This window comes from Anthonomus grandis, chromosome 13 (assembly GCF_022605725.1).
Source record: "Anthonomus grandis grandis chromosome 13, icAntGran1.3, whole genome shotgun sequence".
Classification (NCBI taxonomy): domain Eukaryota; kingdom Metazoa; phylum Arthropoda; class Insecta; order Coleoptera; family Curculionidae; genus Anthonomus; species Anthonomus grandis.
In genome coordinates, this window is record NC_065558.1 from 24189518 (window position 1) to 24206148 (window position 16631).

Here is a 16631-nt window from a genome sequence, read left to right on the forward strand (position 1 = left end):
ATTTTGTGACAATTATAAAAAGGAGACCAAATGATCGAGGCATCTCTAAATGACTTCTAACCAATGAACAATAAAGTATCTTCAAAGTAGATATAGACATGTCACGACAAGTTCCTAAAACAAAACCTAACATCTGAGAGGCCTTCCCCTCCACAAGATCACAGTGTTCCCCAAATTTGAGCTGAGTATCAAAGACTACTCCTAAATCCTTTATTGAGTCAACAGAACTAAGTACTATGTCATCAATAGTGTATATATTATTCATTTTATTTTTAAGTCTAGAGAATCCAATTGAGTAGCACTTATTTACATTTAAAGAGAGATCATTCATATTAGCCCACTTTACAAAAAAATATGTTAAATCATTTATAATATTTTCACTAGATTAGCTATTTTACAGTTTTATTTTCCAGTAGAAGAAGAACATGAATACTCACACAATTCTCTTAAATATTCCAAGTTAAAGGAAAAAACATTCAATAATATTTAAATCTTTTTTTTTGTAAGTGCATTGTTGAAGTGGAGTGGCTATAATATAGTGGGTTGGGAAGACTTTTCTCGACAAATGAAAATGCCAATCTTTTGTCAAGAGGTATGCATTTTGATGAGTTGATGTTTGTTGCATCATCATCAGACTCTAACACTACATAGCTGTAATGTTTACATGAAAAACCAGGAAGTTTTTCTGCCCTTCCCAACCCGCTATATTTTAGGTAGGTAAAATAAATGGTGGCCACAGTTAAATAATTAAGTAAAATCATCTTTATTTCAGAAACACTTATGTTACACTTACACATCACTTTATCTGATAGAAAAGAGAGATTTAACAAAAATAGCTGTTCTTTCACATAATTTAAACATAAACACAATTTATTCATGCCATATACACAAAGGAGCTCACATATGTCACAGAGAAATCTTTACACTTCTTAATATTATTAATAATCAAAGGATTTAAAGCCTAAAAGTTTTATATTATAATTACATATATGAGAAATCATCATTTAGAAATTCTTGTATTGAGAAAAAACATTTTTTCAATAAATATTGTTTTATAGTAAATTTAAATTGCAGTAAAAAACTTGGTAGGTAACAGTTTAATGGTAGCAGGGAGAGCATTATAGAGTTTGGGACCATAGAAAGAAACCCCACACATACCCATGTGTATCCTATAAAGATCTGTATATATATGTTCTCTATTTCTCGTAAAATGATCATGTACATTTTTGTTAGTGGAGTAATCGCTAATATGTTGTTAATTATGTATCAAACTGTGTAATATATAAATAATTCTCTGTAAGGAAACTATCTTTGATACCTAAGTAATAAAGAATATTAAACCACAACAATAAGATAAAAAAAAGTCTCTCCAGTTTTAGATTGGTTTTTTCTGCTTCTTTTCACCACCATCTTCCACCTTATCATGAATTCAATACTTGAAACATCTTGCTGCTAGAATCTGCATTCCTCCCATTGGATAGTGCCACAACTGGATGCTATCAACTGCTTCGATTATCCTCTTAGATTTTTAAAGCCTGCCATCTCGCTGACCTGAGCAGTCAGACTAAGTGGCCTGCTACCAGTCAGAAGCAAAAACATTAAGATACCCTTGTATGGACGCTCATTGTTAGATCATACAGATATCTATTTGTTATTCATATTTTACTAGGGACACATAAATGTAGTTGAATTTTCTTTCTTTTAAGGTTACACACACCTCTTGCTTGAAACGCTGACAACTTATAATATATGCAAGGTGTAATATAACATTTACAGCGTCTAGTTAAGCGGAATTTGCCAATCTTTAACATTTTGGACCTTATTCCAACTTATAAGTGCAATATTTTTTCCTTTTTGGTATTATTATTTATTTACATAGTACATGACACTCGTGACAGAGGTTAGGTTGTCATTGCATTAAAGGTCACATTACATTAAGGCTTACCTTTAACGCTTGCGTTTTCTTTACAACATATTCAAATAACAACAAACAACAATGATCCACAGTTAGATTTTGTGGTAAAATAAATAAATAGTCCACATTAAACCTCCACTCCCGCACCCAAAATGCCATGTATGAGTCCTTTTGTCACATGAAAACACGGTAAATTCTAAAACTTCAAAAATTTTGCCGAATCATCACGGCTAAAAGAACTTGATTTGGTAGAAGATATGCACATAATCGGATTCTACAGAGTCTCTTGAATAATTTGACACCAATATCAGAAAATTCTGAGCTAATTTAAGCATTTTATCAATAAAAATAAGAAGCAAGTCCGAGCCGATACACCCACGTTGACGTTGACTGCTCACGTTGACGTCATGTCATGTTGTCAAAACCGCCGTAAAACTCGGCATTAAAATCGCGGGTAGACGTCAAAATCGACCATTTTCAGACGATGATTTCGGGTATAAAAAAAGGTTTTTACCTTATGATTTGTACATGGAAAAATAGTATAAAGCCTTAGGAACAGTTTAACATCAATTCTGGCCCGATTCCAATCGGTTTTAGTAGTTAAATTTCGATTATAAAAAGGGTCTTATTTTAAGTGCAAACGGGCGAAAATCGCCGGTTTCGCTGCCATGGAGACGCGCACTTGTTGGGTGCTAGACCACATTAGTTTTTATACCCTGATCATCGGGCCCGTAGGGGTACCAATATTCAGCTGACCGATATTTTGGGACCTTTCATGGAAAATTGCATTTTCTTGGAAAATGGTGATATTTGAAACAAAACGGATTTAGTGGATTATAGCCAGATAAATTCCGCGTGTTTGAGGGCAAAAATGGTCTTCGTAGGTGGCATAGCCATTGCGGTATAAGGCGTCAAAGTCAAAAAATAGTGTAGAGCAAAAACTACTCTACGTAGATGATTGTAGAGTGTGTCAAAAAATTGCTTTTAAAAGGTTCTTTAAATGCTCCAATTGAATGAAACCTCTAAGTGCCTCCACTAAAAAGTTATTAATATTTGAAGAAAAAAAGTGTGAAAAAGGGTATTTTCAACTGAGGGCTTCTCACCCTGTATAAACGATAGCGTTAATTTGAATATACCGTTTTATTCAGAAAGGATGCAGGTTTAATTAATCCAAATGACATTTTTTAAAATTTTGAACCATAAAAATTTTACACAGAAAAAATTAAAAAAAAGCATTTTTTTTGGGTTTTTTTGATTTTTCTTCTAAAAAAAACATTTTTTCAAAAAAATTCCTAAATAAAAATTGTAGCCCTCGATGAGGCGCACATATCTTCTGTGAGTCACTATTTCGGGAAAGATACCGTTAAACCGTCAGAAGGGCTAGAATATCACAAACGTCTAAAACTTTGACCGTTAAAAAAAAATACTTCCCGTTTGCTGAGAATAACCACAAAGTATACAGTCCATCTAGAGGTGAGGTCTAATCGACCCGTTAAATTTCATAAAATTCAAAGAACCGTTGCGACCTGTATCGAAACACGTGGAAAAAATCGAACAAAAATTTTTTTTTGAGTTCTAAGGCTTCCCCCTCCTAAACAAAAAAACAAATGAAAAATTGAAGATAATAGAGTTGTAGCCTCATATATCTAGATTATAAAAATATAAAAATCATTCCTCTACCCTAATTAGAAAAAAAGTTATAAGCACTTTTGTCCGCCGAGTCCCGAGGTCGTGCGAAAACTCCCCAAAAGTAGCGGCCCTCCATTAGAGCTTCGCTCTAATAACAAGTACGAGCTTCGCTCGTACTTTGATCAGTTGGGACCAGTAGAAAAGCTTTTGGTCAGAGGAAACTAATTAAAAAGATTGTTTAACAGGTGCTGCCCCAGCAACGCTGTGAGTCATACAAGGTCTTGTTTTTACGGTTTTTGGGGTATCATGCTTCTAGGAATCATGATGTGATAAGAGCTCCGCTCTACTCTTTTATTTCGGCCCTCTCTCTTCAAAGATTGGCGATCCAAGTGACAAGCAACTCGTTAAACAGCTGCCCTGAAGATTTTGGATGAGCCATCTGTGTAGATCCTCGAGCAATGATTTTTGTATTCTCACTATTCACCTTTTCTCTAAATTCTTCCCTTGAAAACCAACCGATGTATTTCATTATAATCTCCTCTTATTCTAGGTCCAATACACCATAATTTGCACTATTTTATTGTTATCATTAGCTTTATCATTAGTTTTCCTGCATTCTATTGAGAGCTTTGGTGTTTCTTATTTTTTCGATTCAGGATATGTGTAGTGTTCTCTTATACATTTCGAAAGCTTTAATGCATTTTTCAAGCAAAAAATTGAGAGTCAAATGCAGTCATACAGGAGGATGAAGGTTGGTGAAGACTTCTAGGTCTAGGTCACACCTGATAAAGATGTTTTTTATGGCGATGAGAGTAAGTACGCTGAAATAAATAATAAGACTCTAGCACACACCTATGCATAATATATCAACCCTTTGTAAAAATTCAATAATTTTACCTAAATAAAACATAAATTTTTGGCAAATCATGTTTCATAAAATCCTGCATTGAAATATTTCAAACTGGTTTTGCCATATATCTTTTCTAATATCCTTTATTTTATATTGGCCTTTATATTAAGGCCAATATAATGAAATAAGCAAAAGATTATCAGAAACGGAATAAGGAATGCAATAAACCATTAACGGATTGAATCGGAGCTACAGAAGCCGAGATATTAATGAAACATTGGAAAAAACAAAAGAAAACTTGTTTTTTCCCACTATATCACTTTCTTTTTCTTAAAATGGCTATTGACTAATTTTAATGTAAGCCCTAAACAGATAATTTCTAGTAAAAAAAACCAAAGAAACACATTTTGTTCGAAAATCGACAGGGAAGGATTAAAAAAGGTTATAACCGATTTGACTCTAAAATGAACAGAAAACCTATTTATTTGCATTTTTCAATTCTCGAAGAAATCCGTGTTCAAGATGAACATTTTTTCAAAATATGCTCCCAATTCAATTTTTTTATTGGTTCAAGATCATTCAAAAAATAGTAAAAAAGCTTATTGACAAATTTTTTTACAATTTATGGGAGTGCCACAATAGAAAAGGAAAAGATTAGACCGTATAATAATCTGTGTATTAGGATTGGATAAAAGAATTCTTACGTCGACTGTTCTATTTTCCATTTTCATTTTGAAAGTCAATTAGGTAAATGGAAAGATCAATAGAAGCTAAAATTAAGCTAGTAAAATAAACCATTGAAATAAAATAACCGTCACTTGCTTTAACAACCCCTGCAATGAAATTTATCTACTAAACTTACCCTATGTCGCCCAAACCCTAAATTGAAAAAAACAATTAGAACTAGGTATAGGAATTTTGCTGCCAAAATATTAAATTATATAATTTATCAAACCGACCGTGAAAAAATAAATTTTAGTGCGCCCATGACATGCCAAGCTCAAACAGCAATGCTCAATGACATCTGAATTTGACAAGTCAGTTAAATTCAGATGTCAATGTCAACCCAATAAAACAATAATATAATTCGCCTTGAGAAATTATTATTATTTTTTAACTAATATTTATTGGAAAACTTCAACACAAATTATTTGCTAAATAAAACTGATGAAAATCTCATAACTTCATTCAAGTTCGCATATATTTTGCCTGTGTGGCCTTTGTTTTGTGTACCTAGAATTATTACAAGGTATGATTTGTTTTCATCCTGGTCAACTTTAACTGGACCCAAAGTCTCTATTTTTGGTTAGAAAATAAAACTTATTTAATGTTTATGTTCCATGACCTGTTTATTGTTTTATTAAATTTTGTCATACAGTTATTTAGTTATAATAATTAAAGAGAAAGTTGTTGTTGTTTTTTTTTTTTGAAGATTCCATTCCTTAAGGCATAAACCACATTATGCTCTTCTCTGCAGTTATTACCATATGATTGTTATCCATTTCATACACATGTTTAATTTTAAAATTTCATATAATAAATAGTTTTGACAATCTACCCTCATATAAAGCAGATATTATTGGAACAGTTTTCTATGAGCTACTGTTTATATGTGGCGATCAGTTTAAATTTGTACATACACTTAATCAGAAATATTTCATAGACAGTATTTATACCTGAATGTTCTTACATACTTAACTAAAGGAGTGCTTTATTCTTTTGCTTAATCATAATATATCTTGTTTAATCAATGTTTTTAATTTATTTAGAAAGTCATTTCAGATATGTACTTAGGTGATTCATAAGTTACAATGCCTTGCAGAAAAGCAAACATATCTGGTTTCTAAATTGGTACACTGGCTGAAAGGGAGGACAAGAGAACACTAACCCTTTCAGCACACTTACAAGTATCTTTTAGTTTCTCATAATGCTCTCGGTCAATTAAATATTTATTTATTCAATCAATATACGGGAAACCCCATTGTACAAAAGATTAGGTTACAATATTAAATAAAGTAAAAGATGTATAATTAACATAATAAAAGTACTTTCACTAACATAATAAGACAGTATTCAAAACATATACACAAGAAATAAACACAATAAGAAAACAATAAATTAAAATATTTGACCCAGTTGACCAATAAATCCAGTGAGTTTGCAAATGGATCAAGTTCAGGGTGAGAGTTGAAATAGGCAAGACTAGGACAGATTGGAGAATGTAAAGAATAGTTGGAGTGACAGATTGGTAAAGCAAACAGTTCATGTCTCCTTAGGGTGCATGCAGGGACTTTTAAATTAAAGCTGTTGATGAGAGCAGGGCAATCAATAAGCCCATGAATAACCTTATACATAAAGCTGAGGTCACTTTGAATCCTTCTAGATTCCAACGATTGAAGTCCCAATATTGCCTCCATGTCAAGTAGGTTATCCTGCATATTCAACTTGTAGGAACAGTACTGGGTAAACCTCTTTTGGACTCTTTCAAGTTGCATTTTGTGACAATTATAAAAAGGAGACCAAATGATCGAGGCATACTCTAAATGACTTCTAACCAATGAACAATAAAGTATCTTCAAAGTAGATATAGACATGTCACGACAAGTTCCTAAAACAAAACCTAACATCTGAGAGGCCTTCCCCTCCACAAGATCACAGTGTTCCCCAAATTTGAGCTGAGTATCAAAGACTACTCCTAAATCCTTTATTGAGTCAACAGAACTAAGTACTATGTCATCAATAGTGTATATATTAATCATTTTATTTTTAAGTCTAGAGAATCCAATTGAGTAGCACTTATTTACATTTAAAGAGAGATCATTCATATTAGCCCACTTTATAAAAAAATATGTTAAATCATTTATAATATTTTTATTATTTTACAGTTTTATTTTCCAGTAGAAGAAGAACATGAATACTCACACAATTCTCTTAAATATTCCAAGTTAAAGGAAAAAACATTCAATATTATTTAAATCTTTTTTTTTTTATAAGTAGATGTCCATTGTTGAAGTGGAGTGGCTATAATATAGTGGGTTGGGAAGACTTTTCTCGACAAATGAAAATGCCAATCTTTTGTCAAGAGGTATGCATTTTGATGAGTTGATGTTTGTTGCATCATCATCAGACTCTAACACTACATAGCTGTAATGTTTACATGAAAAACCAGGAAGTTTTTCTGCCCTTCCCAACCCGCTATATTTTAGGTAGGTAAAATAAATGGTGGCCACAGTTAAATAATTAAGTAAAATCATCTTTATTTCAGAAACACTTATGTTACTCATACACACATATGTTACACTTACACATCACTTTATCTGATAGAAAAGAGAGATTTAACAAAAATAGCTGTTCTTTCACCTAATTTAAACATAAACACAATTTATTCATGCCATATACACAAAGGAGCTCACATATGTCACAGAGAAAATCTTTACACTTCTTAATATTATTAATAATCAAAGGATTTAAAGCCTAAAAGTTTTATATTATAATTACATATATGAGAAATCATCGTTTAGAAATTCTTGTATTGAGAAAAAACATTTTTTCAATAAATATTGTTTTATAGTAAATTTAAATTGCAGTAAAAAACTTGGCAGTTTAATGGTAGCAGGGAGAGCATTATAGAGTTTGGGACCATAGAAAGAAACCCCACACATACCCTTGTGTATCCTATAAAGATCTGTATATATATATGTTCTCTATTTCTCGTAAAATGATCATGTACATTTTTGTTTGTGGAGTAATCGCTAATATGTTATTTAATATGTACCAAACTGAGTAATATATAAATACTTCTCTGTAAGGAAACTATCTTTGGTACTGAAGTAATAAAGAATATTAAACAACAATAAAGAACAGATAAAAAAAAGTCTCTCTAGTTTTAGATTGGTTTTTTCTGCTTCTTTTCACCATCTTCCACCTTATCATGAATTCAATACTTGAAACATCTTGCTGCTAGAATCTGCATTCCTCCCCATTGATAGTGCCACAACTGGATGCTATCTACTGCTTCGATTATCCTCTTAGATTTTTAAAGCCTGCCATCTCGCTGACCAGAGCATTCAGACTAATGTGTGACAGTCAGAAGCAAAAGCATTAAGATACCCTTGTATGGGCGCTCATTGTTAGATCATACAGATATCTATTTGTTATTCATATTTTACTAGGGACACATAACTGTAGTTGAATTTTCTTACTCTTTTAAGGTTACACGCCTCTTGCTTGAAACGCAGAAAACTGATTATATACTTATATGCAAGGTGTAATATAATATTTACAACGTTTAGTTAAGCGCAAATTTGCCAATCTTCAACATTTTGGACCTTATTCCAACTTATAAGTTCAATATTTTTTCCTTTTTGGTATTATTATTTATTTACATAGTACATGACACTCATGACAGAGGTTAGGTTGTCATTGCATTAAAGCTCACATTACATTAAGGCTTACCTTTAACGCTTGCGTTTTCTTTACAACTTATTCAAATAATAACAATGATCCACAGTTAGATTTTGTGGTAAAATAAATAAATAGTCCACATTAAACTTCCACTCCCGCACCCAAAATGCCATGTATGAGTCCTTTTGTCACATGAAAACACTGTCACAAGAATTATCACAGCTAAAAGAACTTGATTTGATAGAAGATATGCACATAATCGGATTCTGCAGAGTCTCTTGAATAATTTCACACCAATATCAGGAAATTCTGAGCTAATATAAGCATTTTATCAATAAAAATAAGAAGCAAGTCCGAGCCGATACATCCACGTTGACGTTGACTGCTCACGTTGACGTCATGTCATGTTGTCAAAACCGCCGAAAAACTCGGCATTAAAATCGCGGGTAGACGTCAAAATCGACCATTTTCAGACGATGATTTCGGGTATAAAAAAAGGTTTTTACCTTATGATTTGTACATGGAAAAATAGTATAAAGCCTTAGGAACAGTTTAACATCAATTCTGGACCGATTCCAATCGATTTTAGTAGTTAAATTTCGATTATAAAAAGGGTCTTATTTTAAGTGGAAACGGGCGAAAATCGCCGGTTTCGCTGCCATGGAGACGCGCACTTGTTGGGTGCTAGACCATATTAGTTATTATACCCTGTGAGCTCCGCCCGGGGGGGTACCAATGTTCAGCTGACCGATTTTTTGGGACCTTTCATGGAAAATTCCATTTTCTTGGAAAATGGTGATATTTGAAACAAAATGGTATTTAGTGGATTATAACCAGATAAATTCCGCGTGTCTGAGGACAAAAATGGTCTTCGTAGGTGGCATAGCCATTGCGGTATAAGGCGTCAAAGTCAAAAAATAGTGTAGAGCAAAAACTACTCTACGTAGATGATTGTAGAGTATGTCAAAAAATTGCTTTTAAAAGGTTCTTTAAATGCTCCAATTGAATGAAACCTCTAAGTGCCTCCACTAAAAAGTTATTAATATTTGAAAAAAAAAAGTGTGAAAAAGGGTATTTTCAACTGAGGGCTTCTCACCCTGTATAAACGATAGCCTTAAACTTAATACACCGTTTTATTTGGAAAGAACGCAGGTTCAATTAATCCAAATAAATTTTTTTTAAATTTTGCACCATAAAAATTTCACAGAGAAAAAACTAAAAAAAGTCAATTTTTTAAGGTTTTTTTGGTTTTTCTCCTAAACAAAATTTTTTTTAAAAAAAAGTCCTAAATAAAAATTGTAGCTCTCGATAAGGCGCACACATCTTCTGTGAGTCACTGTTTCCGGAAAGATACCGTTAAACCGTCAGAGGGGCTAGAATATCACAAATGTTTGAAACTTTGAGCGTTAAAAAAAAATACTTTCCGTGTGCTGAGAATTACCAAAAAGTATACAGTCCATCTAGAGATGAGGTCTAATCGACCCGTTAAATTTCATAAAATTCAAACAACCGTTGCGACCTGTATCGAAGCACGCGGAAAAAATCGAACAAAAAAAATTTTTTGAGTTCTAAAGCTTCCCCCTCCCAACTAAAAAAACAAATGAAAAATTATAGTTGATAGAGTTGTAGCCTCATATATCTAGATTACGAAAAGGTAAAAATCACTTCTCTACCCTAATTAGAAAAAAAGTTATAGGCACTTTTGTCCGCCGAGTCCCGAGGTTGTGCGAAAACTCCAAAAAAAAAGCGTCCCACCATAAGAGCTACGCTCTTATAACAAGTACGAGCTTCGCTCGTACTTTGATCAGTTGGGACCAGTAGAAAAGCTTTTGGTCAGAGGAAACTAATTAAAAAGATTGTTTAACAGGTGCTGCCCCAGCAACGCTGTGAGTCATACAAGGTCTTGTTTTTACGGTTTTTGGGGTATCATGCTTCTAAGAATCATGATGTGATAAGAGCTCCGCTCTACTCTTTTATTTCGGCCCTCTCTCTTCAAAGATTGGCGATCCAAGTGACAAGCAACTCGTTAAACAGCTGCTCTGAAGATTTTGGATGAGCCATCTGTGTAGATCCTCGAGCAATGAGTTTTGTATTCTCACGATTCATTCACCTTTCCCCTAAATTCTTCCCTTGAAAACCAACCGATGTATTTCATATTAATCTCCTCTAATTCTATGTCCAATACACCTTAATTTGCACTATTTGATTATTATCATTAGCTTTATTATTAGTTTTTCTGGATTCTATTGAAAGCTTTGGTGTTTCTTAATTTTATGATTCAGGATATGCGTAGTGTTCTCTTATATATTTCGAAAGCTTTAATGCATTTTTCAAGCGAAGAATTGAGTCAAATGCAGCTATACAGGAGGATGAAGGTTGGTGAAGACTTAGGTCTAGGCCACCCCTGATATTTATGGTGATGAGATTAAGTATGCTGAAAAAAATAATATGACTCTAGCACACACTTATGCATAACATATCAACCCTTTGTAAAAATTCAATAATTTTACCTAAATAAAACATAAATTTTTAGCAAATCATGTTTCATAAAAACCTGCATTCGAATATGCCAAACTGGTTTTGCCATATATCTTTTCTAATATCCTTTATTTTATATTGGCCCTTATATTAAGGCCAATATAATGAAATATGCAAATGATTGTCAGAAACTGAATAAGGAATGCAATAAACCATTAACGGATTGAATCGGAGCTACAGAAGCCGAGATAATAATGAAACAGTGGAAAAAACAAAAGAAAACTGATTTTTTCCCACCGTACAATTTTTTTTTCCTAAAATGATTATTGGCAAATTTTAAAGTTAGTCCTAAACTAACAATTTCCAGTAAAAAAACCCAAGAAAAAAAATTTTTTTTTTTGGTCGAAAATCGAAAGGGGTATGCCCACGAAAAATTTCAAAAAAATGGTTTTTATTTTTTTATAAATAAACTATAACTCTGACAACTTTTTGTATTGAATAAAAGTTCTTGGAAATATTAAGAGGTATCCGTCTGTCAAAACGAATCGGTTTTAGCTATTATAGAATCGGAGAAAATTGGAAAAAACTATTAATCATAAATATCGAAATATCAAGAGCCCTTTGGAAAAACTTTAATTTTTTATTTTTCTATCTTGTACTACTTCAAAATATCTTTAAAAAAGGTTATTACCAATTCAACTCTAAAATGAAAAGAAAACCTACTTCTTGGCATTTTTCGATTTTCGAACAAAACCCGGGGTCAAAATGAACATTTTTTCAAAATATGCTCCGAATTCAAAATTTTTTTCTTCTGGTTAAAGACCATTCAAAAACTAGTAAAAAAGCTTTATGATAAAATTTTCCACGATTTATACGAGTGCCACAATATAAAGGAAAAGATCAGGTCGCATAAGAATTCATGTATGGGGATAAGACAAACGGGTTTTTTCGTGGATTTTTTTGATTTTTTAGTTTTATTTTTGAGAGCCAATAGTAATAAAATATCAAAAGAATTGACAGGAGGAGAATAACGAATAAAAGAAATCATAAACGAATTAAATCGAAGCTATAGAAGCCGAGATATAAGTAAAAATGTGGGAAAAACAAAAGAAAACTAGTTTTTTCCCACAGTAACATTTTTTTTTCCTAAAATGATTATTAGCAAATTTTAAAGTAAGCCCTAAACTAACAATATATAGTAAAAAAACTCAATAAAAAAAATAATTTTTTTTTGGTCGAAAATCGAAAGGGGTATACCCACGAAAAATTGCGAAAAAATGGTTTTTATTTTTTTTTAAATAAACTATAACTCTGACAACTTTTTGCTTTAAATAAAAGTTCTCGGGAATATTACGAGGTATTCGAGTGTTAAAACGAATTGATTCTAGCCATCACAGAAACGGAGAAAATAGGAAAAAACTATTAAATCAAAATATCAAATTATCAAGAGCCCTATGGACAAATTTAAATTTTTTATTACTCTATCATGTAATATTTCAGAGTACCTTTAAAAAAGGTTATTACCGATTTGACTATAAAATGAACACAAACTTATTTATTTGCATTTTTCGATTTTCAAACAAAATCCGGCCCAAAATGAGCATTTTTTCAAAATATGCTCTGAATTCAAAATTTCTTTTTTCTAAGTAAAGACCATTCAAAAAGAAGTGAAAAAGCTTTATGACAAAATTTTCCACGATGTATACGAGTGCCACAATATAAATGGAAATGATTAGGTCCCATAAGAGTCTATGTATTCGGATTATGCAACCGAGTTTTTACACCGATTTTTTTAAATTTCTTACTTTTATTTTGAGAGACACATGTAGTAAAATATGAAAGAATTAACAGGAGGAAAAACAGGAATAAAAGAAACCATCAACGAATTGAATCGAAGCAATAGAACCCGAGATATTAGTAAAAATGTATGAAAACCAAAATAAAACTCGTTTTTTCCCACTATATCACTTTTTGTCTTAAAATAGCTATTAACTAATTTTAATATAAGCCCTAAACAGATAATTAGTAAAAAAACCAAAGAAAAACATTTTTTTTTGTTCGAAAATCGACAGGGAATGATTAAAAAAGGTTATAACCGATTTGACTCTAAAATGAACTGAAACCTATTTATTTCCATTTTTTAATTCTCGAAGAAAATCCGTATTCAAGATGAACATATTGGTTCAAGATCATTAAAAAAATAGCAAAAAAGCTTATTGACAAAATTTTCTACATATTATGAGAGTGCCACAATAGAAAAGGAAAAGATTAAACCGTATAATAGTCTGTGTATTGGGATTGGATAAAAGAATTTTCACGTCGACTGTTTCTATTTTCCATTTTTATTTCAAAAGGCAATTATATTAAAAGATGAAAAGAATTTAAAAGAAAAAAAATAGGAAACCATCAAGGAACTGAATAAAAGCTATAAAATCTGACTTATCAGAAAAAGTTAAAAAAAAGAAATTGAAGCAGGTTTTTTACACTGCAACTGGTTTCACATTTATATTCTACTTAACCCCTACTTTAAAAAAATCCCATAAACTAATATTATTACTACTAATTATTACTCTTATTTTCTTTACAAATAATTTTAAGCTATTAATAACCTTAAGCCTTAATAACCCTGTTTCTTACGATTACAACTACGACTGTCATAAATAAAAAAATATATATAACAATCACTATTTTCCTTATATATAAACCTAAATAAATCGAATGCCAACTCTCAATCAAATGAATAAAATAAGAAAGAAAACTTATAGTCAAGTGACTCTTTTTTTTCTATTGGCCCTGTGCCGAGCACATTTACCCACAAGTTTCAAGCAGAACAACAGTAATTATGATGAATAATGGCTCATATCACATCTACCTATATCTCAAACAAATTTGAAAAACTCATTGTGTCACTTAATAATCTAAAAACTTATATCTAACACTCTAACCTATACATATATTATAGATATATGTATCTATTAATTATTTTATTGCGTGTCTTATATGCTTATTTATTTTATTGAATTATATGAAAAGTTCCGATAGTCACGTGACCTTAAAATTTAATATTGCAAAAATTTGCTAAAAATTGAGAATTGTATCCTATAAAAACCCCAAATACCAAATGTCAAACAAATCAGACCCATAGGAAAAAAGTTTTGATTGTCACGTGGCCTTGAAACTTAATATTTTAAAAATGTATTAATTATCAATATTTATAACCTTAATAAACCTTAAATACCAAATTTCAACCAAAGCGGACAAATAGAAAAAAGTTTTAATAGTCGCGTGACCTTTAAACTTAATATATCAAAAATTTGTTAAAAATTAATAATTATTTCCTAAATAAACCCCAGATACCAAACATCAATCAAATCGGACCCATAGGAAAAACCTTTTGATAGTCACGTGACCCTCAAACTCAATAATTTAAAAATTTGATACAAACCAATAATTATTTCATAAATAAACCCCAAATACCAAATTTCAATCAAATCGGACCCATGGGAAAAAAGTTTTGGTAGTCACGTGACCCTAAAACTCAATATTTTAAAAATTTGTTAATAATCAATAATTATTTCCTAAATAAACCCCAAATACCAAATTTGAATCAAATCGGACCCATAGGAAAAAAGTTTTGGTAGTCACGTGACCCTAAAACTCAATATTTCAAAAATTTGTAAAAAAATATTAATTATACCCTAAACCAAACCCAAATACCAAATTTTATTCAAATCGGGCAAATACAAAAAAAGTTAAAAAAAAAAAAAATTACCATATAAAATAATAATACCCATTAAATCCCGATTAGATTTTTTTTTTATCATTAGGACCCACTGTGTTGTAATTTTTGTCTAGCAAAATGCCTTGTATAGCCACTGTGTCGCATGAATATTATATTATATTACACGGAAAATGCTAAAACGTCAAACGTTGTCGAATTATCACGGCTAAAAGAACCCGATTTGGTAAAAGATATGCACATATTCGGATTCTCCAGAGTCTCTGGAATAATTCCGTACCAATTTCAGGAAGTTCTGAGCTATTTTAAGCATTTTATCAATGAAATTAGGAAGCAAGTCCGAGCCAATTCATCCACGTTGACGTCATGCTGTCAAAACGTAAAAGTCAGCCGTAAAAGTCGGCATTAAAATCGCGCGTAGACGTCAAAATCGACCATTTTCAGACGATGATTTTGGGTATAAAAAAAGGTTTTTACCTTATGATTTGTACATGGAAAAATAGTATAAAGCCTTAGGAACAGTTTAACATCAATTCTGGACCGATTCCAGTCGATTTTAGTAGTTAAATTTCGATTATAAAAAGGGTCTTTTTTCGGCGAAAATCGCCGTGTTCGTTGCCATGCGCACGCCGGCGAAAACGCCGGTCATAGGTGACTCGAATGTACCTCTTGTGTGGGTAGATTTTTAACGATTTTTCGTACTTGGGACTTTTTTGAAAAAAAATTACTTTTAGGGTACTTGTAAAAATAGCGAAAAAATGAAATTTTAGTATGTTATAGTAAAATGAATGGCGCATCTGCTCGATTGGTTTTAGTTCTTCTATCACATACCGGGTGCGCACAATTAATTTCCAAAGTCAAAAAATGTTAAAAAATTCATAACTCAAAAACGGTTTTACTTAGAAGTACGGTTGAAATTGGAAAAGATTCTGCTTATCACACGCTACAAACCGCCCATAAGCCATTTGGCTCTAAGTGGCGCCACTAAAAAGTTATTAAGGCGGGAAAAAAAAAAGTGTGAAAAAGGGTATTTTCAACTGAGCGCTGCTCACCCTGTATAAATGATAGCGTTAAATTTAATACACCGTTTTATTCAGAAAGGATGCAGGTTCAATTAATCCAAATGAATTTTTTTTAAATTTTGCACAATAAAAATTTTACACAGAAAAAACTAAAAAAAATCAATTTTTTTGGGTTTTTTTGATTTTTTTCCCAAAAAAAAAGATTTTTTCAAAAAAAGTCCTTAATAAAAATTGTAGTTCTCGATGAGGCGCATACATTTTCTGTGAGTCACTATTTCCGGAAAGATACCGTTAAACCGTCAGAGGGGCTGGAATATCACACATATCTGAAACTTTGAGCGTTAAAAAAAAATACTTCCCGTGTGCTGAGAATAACCAAAAACTATACAGATAAGTAGCTCATGAACTCTAATCGATCCGTTAAATTTCATAACATTCAAAGAACCGTTGCGACCTGTATCGAATCTACAATGAAAAAATTGGACAAAAAAAAATTTTTGACTTTGAAGGCGTCCTAGTGCTAAACAAAAAAACAAATGAAAATTTGTAAATAATCAAATTAAAGCCTCATATTTCTAGATTATAAAAAGGTAA